The 9,913-nt window shown below is 36.8% G+C and overlaps 1 protein-coding gene across 2 annotated transcripts in view; it reads right to left on the reverse strand.

Annotated features, from left to right (window-relative positions):
• Positions 1–8,848, reverse strand: part of LOC122088830 (regulation of nuclear pre-mRNA domain-containing protein 2-like) — a 53,028-nt gene extending 44,180 nt beyond the window's left edge. Inside the window, exons 1-2 of one of the 2 annotated variants that reach the window (XM_042658173.1) lie at positions 8,622–8,848; positions 8,413–8,503 (exon numbers count right to left, since the gene is read on the reverse strand). The gene's annotated coding sequence lies outside the window, so the exon portion shown is untranslated. The remainder of the gene's footprint in view (positions 1–8,412; positions 8,504–8,621) is intronic. The other variant, XM_042658170.1, reaches the window with a different exon arrangement.
• Positions 8,849–9,913: the final 1,065 nt, after the last annotated feature.

Raw genomic sequence — 9,913 nt, forward strand, 5'->3', positions numbered from 1 at the left:
AGAGCAAGCTACCTCCCCACGCAGTCTTTTCTCATCTACTGACACATTTAGCTCCCCCTCTTGTTGTCTTTGCTGGAATGGAAACGAAGATATCGACCATCTTTTCTTATCCTGCCCTTTCTCCTCTGTTTTCTAGAATAGGATCCTTAGAAGTTGCTAACCTACAGGAAGAAGAGCTCTCCTCCTTAGTATAGAGTAGATTTGGAAAGACATCACCTTTGGTAGATGTTCTATATGTGATACTGCCAGAAAGCTCGTCTTTTGTGCCACCATCAACCAATTCTGGATGGAGCAAAATCTTCATAGATGGACGTCCAACTCTAAATCATTTGATAAGATTTGAAATGTCGTCTATTTCGATGTTAGCTCCAAACTTGGTTCTCTTCATGATGTAGATTAATTACCAAAATAGGCTTGTTTTATTAGGAATAAGCCTAGGGTTGGGTTCCATATATGTTGGGCCTTTGATCCCATGTGTTTTGAGTGTAATAGACCACTTTTATGGGTCTAAAAGGGGAGCTCTAAGATTAAGTACGGGATTACTAGTTAGTTTCCTTTTTCCATTAATTTCCTTTTTAGTTGGGTTTGATTTGAGTTATATTTGTTTCCTTAGGAATCAAGTTGTTAATTGAGTCAAGTCATTAGTAGTTAGTTTCCTTTTTCAACTAATTTCTAATTTCAGTTTTTAGTAACTATTGTATTAGGAGAATATTTGGTTTCCTTTTGAGGAACCTTCTATTTTGTAATTCCCTCCCCCATTAACATTATAAATAAAGAAGAGGAGGCTCCTAAAAGCCTAGAATGATTTTGATAAAAAAGTAATGGTTGTTGCTATTGTCTTCTTCATGAAGAGTTGTCTTGTGTTTGATCAAGACTAGAGGAATCGGTGTTTGATCCAATTGACTCTTTGCGGCGTGAAGTCCAAGAGGTCTCTTCAACTATTCTTTTTTTTTTTTCAAAGTTAATTGCATGGTTCTTCAAACCAGGTAAGGGATCTGAACTGCTTTTGATTTCTAGTTCTGGAAATCTCAAGTTTCTCTCCTGCTGCCCCTATATTGTTCTGAAGATCCAGCCATTCAATGGCTCTCTGTTTTTGATCGAGTGTTAAGATCATATAGAGGGAAACTCAACCTTAATTTGAGGTTCATCAGACCAGGGAATCTGCAATTATGGGATTTCTCCCTATTCTGGCTGATCCTAATTTCTGCCCAGATTTGCGAATCGATTTCTGTTGGGTGTTGCTAATTGGTTGCTGATACTATTCCTTATTGATTTGACTTCATTAGATGATGATTTGAGTCCTATAATCCCTGCTGTTTGTTCAGTTACAGAATTTCTGAAACTGAAATCGATTGAACTGGTTTGAATCTTGTTGTTGTGTTAGACTTTGGTAGTTCAATTCATGGATTACAGTTGTTTGTGAATCCAATTGAACTACTTTCAGTCCCTGGTTTAGTTCTAAAAGGTTGCTCCTGGTTTGACCTGATTAGTACTGCCATATTGAAGTCGACTGCCTGCTAGACTATCTTATATTATTTTGATTTTCTATTATATTGTTGGGTTGGTTATGGTTGTTCTTAGATTGAAAGATCCTGAAGCTGAGACTTGGTTAGACCCCTACCCTAGTCTACATTACTTCACCACTGCAAAGTTAGAGATACCCCAAGGAATATGCTCATTATTGTATCATGGGGACTTCCCTCCTCTATCTTGTTGCCCCCTCCCCCCCACCCCCATGGTCACTTTGTTCCTTCTTTTGGTTTGCCGTTGTTTTGCCTCCCTGTGTTGTGCCCCTTCTCTTGGCTAGTTGTTGGCCCTTCCCCTCCCCTAGCCCCTTGTAATTTGTATATCATTTCTTCTCTCTTGGAAAAGAATTTTTGTTCATCTAAAAAAATATATATATATATCATAAGAAGCTTAAAGATCTTTCAAACATAGATGGCAAAGTAACACTTTAAATGAATTTTTAATTAGTTAAAATTCAAAATCAGAACATAGCACAAGAATTAGATGGAACTAAAAAGTATCCAAGTAAATCAAAACAGTTGTATCACACTTTAGTAGAGGTGGCGTTAAGTGCTCTAGTTTAAGTTTTAAAATCTTGTATTGTTTATTTTGTGTGGTAAAAACTGTTGGGGACGAATGTGCTACCACGAGGAAGAAAACTAAAAAACAATTACACAACATGAGTAATATAACGTGGTTCGGCACAAATGCCTACATCCACTAGAGAGAACCAGAGATATTTCCACTAAACCTGAAAAACTCTCTAGGCCATTCTCCACCTCACAAAGTGATCTTGTGTTTAGGGCTTTACCACAGAAACAATATATAGAGTATTCAAAAACCATAATCCCCAAACAATTACAATTACACCCTTGTACATGTAATGGACCCAAAACCTGACCCAGTTATAAATACAAGCCTAATAATGTGGACCATTACAGAATATAAGGATTTGATCTCAAATCAACGGAAGAGGCCTATTTTCCTCTCTATGGATGGTCACCCATCTTATTCTCACTAAATGACCTTACATACCAAACCCTAAAAATCTCCGACTTGGCTTGGATTTTACAAACCACCTTGAAGAAGACCATGTCAATGTCATTTCTCCAAACTCCGCCATTATCTCCGCTTATCCTCCATACCCAACCGGCATGGCCCACACCCCCACTAGGGGTGTCCCGTACAGCCCATTGTAGTTGCACGATGTGACGTAGCTCCACTTTTCTTGTTGCTACAGCCTTCTTTGAGAGATCACTGCCATTAACCAAATTTGAAGTGAAAGACACCCTCTTCTTTCCAGACTTGCACTTGTTCATCGCCTGAACCATCTACAGTCTTTATCCTCCACATGTGCCTTTCACCTGAGTTCCAACAATAAATCTACCTATTTCAACACTCCCTACAAGTCTGTAAAAATTCTCAATCATTTGTCCCTACATCACAACCATGGCCATTCTTGAAACCCAGAGAACTCCACCTTCAAATGAGCATCTGAAACCTTTTGATTCCAATGTTCCTAGTGAAATAAGATTCTTCCTCTAGCACATGTCTCACCCCAACCAAAGATCGAAACATGCAAATTCATACATTCCCAATCCCGACAGCCTTGCTTCCAGCATTATTTACCATTTTGACCACACCTTTATCACATGCATGATATGTAGCAAACTGGTCCCTGACAACACATGTGAAATGAACAACCAAAATCTAAGATCCAATCTAAAGTATCCATACCTGATGATGTAGTGAGATATGCATCTCCATTATCACTCCAGAACCCTTCCACGATAGCAGCAGTTGATGATTCAAATTCCTTCTCTTTGTCCTCTTCCTCCTTTTTATCCTCCTTACAATAATAGCATGTTATTTTGCAACCTTTCGACTAGAAGCAACCCTTGAACTTGCCAAACTCGTCCAGTCTCATTTAATCGCCTTTGCCCTAACCACCACTTGCAACCAAGGGACTATCCTAATTTGATGCCTCCCTCACCGCTATTTTTCCACCATCTCATTCATTAGTAAAGCGACAATAACTTTGTCAAGTTTGAGAGTATCCATACCAAACAATAATGTAGTTACAGCCTTACAATGTAATCAAATGAAGGAGGTATTGAAGCCAATAGGAGAAGTCTCTTGTCCTTATCTTCGATCTTAACATCAAGATCAGATAATTCTGTCAATACTCTATTGAACTCATCCAAATGCACCTCAAACTTCACTCCCTTTGACAACCCAAGGCCATACAATTGTTTCTTCAAAAACAACCAAATTATCAACGACCTGACTTGTACCTGCTCTCCCGCTCTGTCTAAACTTCCTTGAGATCTGCCAACCTGATGACCTCATAAAGAGAGTTATCTATAAGATACAATTGAATCATCTTGTTTGCCAAATCCCTCAACTCCTACCACTCATCTTCTCCAAATTTTCCAATTTCTTATTTAGAGTCTTGAATGTCCCCTCCCACGTAAAAATATTCTTAACTCATTGTTGCCACAAAGTGAAGTCATTATGGCCATTGAAGCGTTCAATGGAGAAGAATGAACGCTTCACCATTATCCAATTTACCTGATATATCCCTCCATGCCCACCTAATTACTGAAGATCTTGCATGAACCCACGCAATTATACGATGGACCAGAATATGCCTGATCCATCCCTTCCATTACATCTGGAACGCCGAAAAAACCTTTTTTGGAACACCTAACCACCATACCACAACTCTTGTAGGAAATCAGATTTTTCCGTATAGAACCAAACCCAAATGGAATCGGCTCAGAAAATATTTTCATCTTTTTGTTTTCATGGGTTATAACAAAAAAAAAAAAAACACCATGGCCTTTTTGTTTGTAAGGAAAGCTTAACCAAAACCTATGAAGAAAATTGAGAGAGAGACAAAGAGATTGGGGAGGAAGGCTTGTGCGATATTGATGTCTAACCTATCACCAGCCAATCTCTTTATATTAAATCTCAAAATAATTACATACTCTTAGTAGGTCTTTAAAGACAATAAGACATAACATGAGTAGGACTTCTAAAGCCTAATAGGAAAGTCTAACTAACAAATAGAACTTGTAACAAATACCATCCAATGGTATGGAGGTCTAACACTCCCCTTCTAGCTGGAGCATACATATAGCAAAAGAAAGCTCCAGCTTTGACCACTAAGAACTCCAACAAGCACAAAGAGAACTCCAATCAACCATCATAAGGCTAGCAGCAATATCAACTCAAACACATCAAACATTAGTAGATAAAGAAACGTCGTGTCCAATAAACCAAGCAGAACCATTAGCAACGAACAACAACAACAACAAAAGCCCTTCCAAAAGAAGGCACCCCAACAAAAGTGTAGCATCTGATAGCTACATCAAAAGCACTCATGAGCCTCAAACAGAGGTCTCATATAAAATTCCATTGATAAATAGGCAGTATCAAGTTGTTGGAACCAAACAGCATCAGGTCGCTAAATATAACCATCTTCAAAAGATGAAATAGTTGTTGAAGGACACACGAGCAAATACTTAACAATAAATCATTCTTCAACTGAAATAATCTTAAGTAGACAATAACTCAAACTGATAATAACCTTCAATCTCCCCCTCACATGTAGCAATACACGTGGACAAATAATCAGCATCCCAAATAATCCCATAATCAAGGGCATCATAATCGATCCACAAAACACCAGACAAGTAGGTTAACCCACAAAGAGATGGATCCAACACACTAATCAATCCCAAAAGGAATCATTCAACAAGATCAACAAACTTTTCAAAACCCTAACAAAATCAATTTCTTCAAAACCCTGACAAAAATTTGATTTCTTCACAAAAGCCTGAGCTTCCTTCAATCTTCACTCCATAAATCAACAATCACCATAGATGAGACCTAGTTCTTAAGGTTGGCCATGAACTAGTCTCAAAAAGCAACCAAATAGCAGCATAGGATGTTGCACCCTTTCAAAAGAAACCCTAAAGAAACCTCAAACCAAAACTTGTGATTATTGGAATGAGAAATATAGAAGTGTCTCAGCACCTAAGGATTTGGCTCTGATAGGATGAGGATACAACCTCAGTCACCACATTCTTTACTTCAGACATTGACACCAAAAAAAAAAATCAATTTACAAAACCCTACAAAAAATCGATTTCACAAAACTCTGCTCCAAAGGAAATTGATCCAAACCCCAGATAATCCAAAGAAAGACCGATCCAATGCACTAATTAATCCAACCAATAGCCCTTCCAACAAAAATCGATTCCCAAAAAATAATGGATCCCAAGAAAATCGATTACAACAACCAATTGATCACCTCCAAAATTTCGAATCAACCACCAATAACAATCATACCAAAGGAAAACTAGCTTGTTTGCATGTAGCAGTAATGAAACATTCAAAAATGATTTTCATCAAATCTTCAAGGAAACCCTAGTCCTTCTTCTCTTTCTATGAACTAGGTTTCAACATAAACCATAGAACCCCAGAACCTGTGAATAAGAGAATTGAGAAAGAGAGACAAAGAGATTGGGGAGGAAGGCTTGTGCGATAGGTGATGTCCAATCTATCACTAACCAATCTCTCTATATTAAATTTGAAAACAATTACATACTCTTTATATTAAATTTGAAAACAATTACATACTCTTAGTAGGACTCTAAAGACATAACATAAGTAGGACTTTAAAGCCTAATAGGAAAGTCTAACTAACAAATATAACTTGTAACAAATACCATCCCATGGTACGGAGGTCTACATACTCATAGACATAGTTGTCACGGCGCCAAGGCGAACTAAGGCGGTGAAGGGTTGTCTAAGCGCTTAGGCGAGAAGGCGCACGCCTTGAGGCGAATAAGGCGACCAATTGTTATTTTTTATTTTTCTTATTTTCTAACATTATTTAGTAAGTTATATATACCTTGTATCATAAAAAATAAGATTAAGCAACATCAAGTCATTAAAAATCAACATTTAGTCATATTAAATCATAAAAAATTAATATTAAGTCATATTAAGTTATAAAAAATCAAAATTTAGATAAATGCTCTGGTTCTATAACAAGTTTGACTGGTCAAATGATATTATTTTTACATAAGACTTTTTGTATCAGTTATAATATAAAACCAGCTTTCCAACAAGTCTAAGATTACTTAAATTTAAGTTGTGATGACAAAGTTATGCTCCGGTCAAACTTATTTTTAAGTGCGCGAATGCTGTTAAAATCGCCTGAATGAAAATAATTTTATGGATGTCAAAACAAAAAATTATTTTACCGGACTTTTGGTTTTTAGCAATGTTTTAACATGATAGAATTTATAAAATTTTCATAATTGAGAAAAAATCCAGCATTTAAAAGTTGAAAATCGCCCCTATAACCAAAATCCAATTTTTCTTCTTGGACTGGGGTGTTGACTTTTTATCCTTTTGAAATTTGATTTTTAAACTATTTTTATTGGATTCAAATAGGGGGTATTTTCTTATTTATGAATAATATCTTAAGTAAGCATTTACTTAAATGATATTTGGCATAAATAAGTGCCAAAACACAAGGCGGTATGCAATGCAATAAGGCGACTGTCGCCTAGGCCCCAGGCAAACCGCCTAGACGCCTAGGCGATGCCTTGACAACTATGCTCATAGACCTCCAACCAACACACACACACTTAACATTGTTAAAAACAAAAAAGCAAACAAAATTCACTGTGTTATCAGTTTCTCCCTCTCCCTTCCATAAGCATATTCTTCTTCACCTTTTTTTTATTCTTTTTTTTTTTTAACTTTCTTTCTTCTTTGCACACAAGCCATGGAACTTTTTTTTTTCTTCAATAGTGACACTGAGACACGAACCTACCTATCTTTCTCTCCACAATATAATTTTTCCATGGCTCATACCTTCGATTGGTACTTCGGAAACCTCCTTCCTTCACTCTCCTTGTGCACCGCCTTTTTCTCATTTCTCTGTGCACACCTTGCAACGATCTGCCAAACCTCGCTTTTGATACTACTTGTTGCAGACTAATGCGCAACCATGAAGAAGAAACCAAGCAAATAATCACACAACATGATAAATTTAACATGCTTCAGCACAAATTCCAATATCCACCAGAAAGAAAAAGATTTTCCACTAAACTTGAAAAACTCTCTACAACGCTCTCCACCTCACAAAGTCATCTCCCATTTGCTTGTGTCTAGGGTTTTCCCACAAAGACAATATATAGGGAACTCAAAAACCCTAATCCACAAACAATTACAACCTTATTCACATGTATGTAATGGACCCAAAACCCGATCCAATTACAAATACAAGCCCAATAATAATAATGTGGACCATAACAAAATACAATAAAAACTAAAATGTATCCATAGCCTATTCTCACTTAAGTCTTCACAAGGTTAACTTTATAATAGTCTCCATGTGAGTGTAAGGCTGTGACCCCAGTTCGTGTTAATAATAACATGTGACACTTGATGTCCTTCTTCAAGTTCAAAGCAGCTTGCAGATAAATAAATACAACCTCAGATGAATCCCATTGAGATATATATGCCTAATAAATAATCAATTTGGAGTTTGGACAGCCTAAAACAAATATTAAATCAGAGTCCAACACGAATAAAGGGATGACGGGATTCAACTCATTGTTCCAACTGGTAAATCAAATAAGAGAAAAGACTCAAACAGGTGAATCGGAGTCTCTTCTGAGACAAGAAGAACAATTTGACTTTGAGAGTACTACAAAATTGCATTACCTTCCTGAAGCATATATTCATAATCCATATAAACATAATTATGGCATCACAATTTAAAATTAAACAAACTACACTGGTTCGTTGTTCGGGGGGAGGGAGGAGGGGGGAAGGGGGGGTTTCAATTGACAACGAGGAAAAACGCAAGCTTTAACTAACCCGATTTCCAAAAGAAACACCATTCGAAACTTTGCGCTCAAGAAGTCACGAAAAACGTTCTTTTTTTCCAGTTTACTTCATTCACCAATTCCTGCAGAAACCCCCAGAAACGGGATAATACCCAAGCCATAATCCCAAATAAAATCAATAACTTGATAGAAGCAAACTCTGAAAGCTATATTCTGAGGACAGAGGGAGCGTGAACGAACCGAGGAGGCTGAGCTTCAATGATGGAGGCCTTGGAATCCACCAGAGGGGTTAAACCGGAAGCTGGGAAAAATCGATCAGTGAGAAACGGAACCCTATATTTCAGATGCTAGAAAACGGAGAAGAGATCGGAGTTTGGGTTTTGTATTTGGAGTACGAAGGGGAGAGAGAGAGAGAAAGATCCAACAGAGATTTTGTGTTGGATCTTGATGGAGCAGGGAAAGCCGGAAGCGATGTCTTTGGACGCATCTGGGGTTTTACTGGCAATTACAGAAACACCACCGGGATCAACCAAATCACTAAGGGGGCGTTTGGTTCGAATTATGCGTTGGATGATATTCTAAGGATTTTGGATTCAGAATCTAACTCATATGAATGAGTTTCTTTTGAATAATTACCTTTTGGTAAAAAAACTATTTGGTTCCCTTGATTCTGTCATTTGAGTCTGAGTGGAAAACTGTTTGGTTACCCTGATTCTGTCACTTGATTTTGAGTGAAAAATTGTTTGGTTACCTTGATTCTAGCCATTGATTCTTAGTGTAAACTGTTTGGTTACCCTTGAGTCTTTGAACCCATGTTCTGTTGGGTTAAAAAAAAAATCCAAAAAACAAAATCAAAAACCAAAATTTGTTCCACACATGTACTTTATTGGTTTTTTTTTTTTTTTCTTTTTTATGGTAATATGTGAAAATTTTAATTGATGGACATCTCTATTATTGATGGCCTTCAAACCTCGATAGAGCAACCCTCTATGTATGAGAAATTAAGTCATAACTAAACAGAATCATGAACTGTTGGTCAAATCAGCAGCAATTTCATATGCTTCATATCTGAAAATTGCCCAAACCAGAGCTTGATTTGGATTATGAAGATAGATATTCTTTAAAGTAGGTAGAAACAATAGTCTCCAACGACTTATACAAGTAATATAGGTACTTAAGACCAAATGAGAGAAGAAGCATATAAATGTATAATATAGTATTGAGTTCATCCAAGTACTATTAAATGATAATTAAGTCTTTCTATATATTAAAAAAAAAAAAGGATAATGAAACGTTTATCATTACAATGGCTTCGGCCTTTTTGTTTTCCAAAAAATTATAAAAAAGTTCATCCTACATTTTTGTTTAAATCAAGCTTCTTGAGTGTGTCAAGAACATCTTTCAATATCCTCGTATGACCCTCCGATTCTTTTATTGCACCGTTCAAGTATACTTTAATATAGTCTGATGAAGGGGAAGGAGATGATAAAGTTGAGGTTTCCGAGCATAGTGATCTAGGTGGAGTCTGGTAA

The sequence above is a fragment of the Macadamia integrifolia genome, chromosome 9 (assembly GCF_013358625.1).
Source record: "Macadamia integrifolia cultivar HAES 741 chromosome 9, SCU_Mint_v3, whole genome shotgun sequence".
NCBI classification, from domain to species: Eukaryota; Viridiplantae; Streptophyta; class Magnoliopsida; order Proteales; family Proteaceae; genus Macadamia; species Macadamia integrifolia.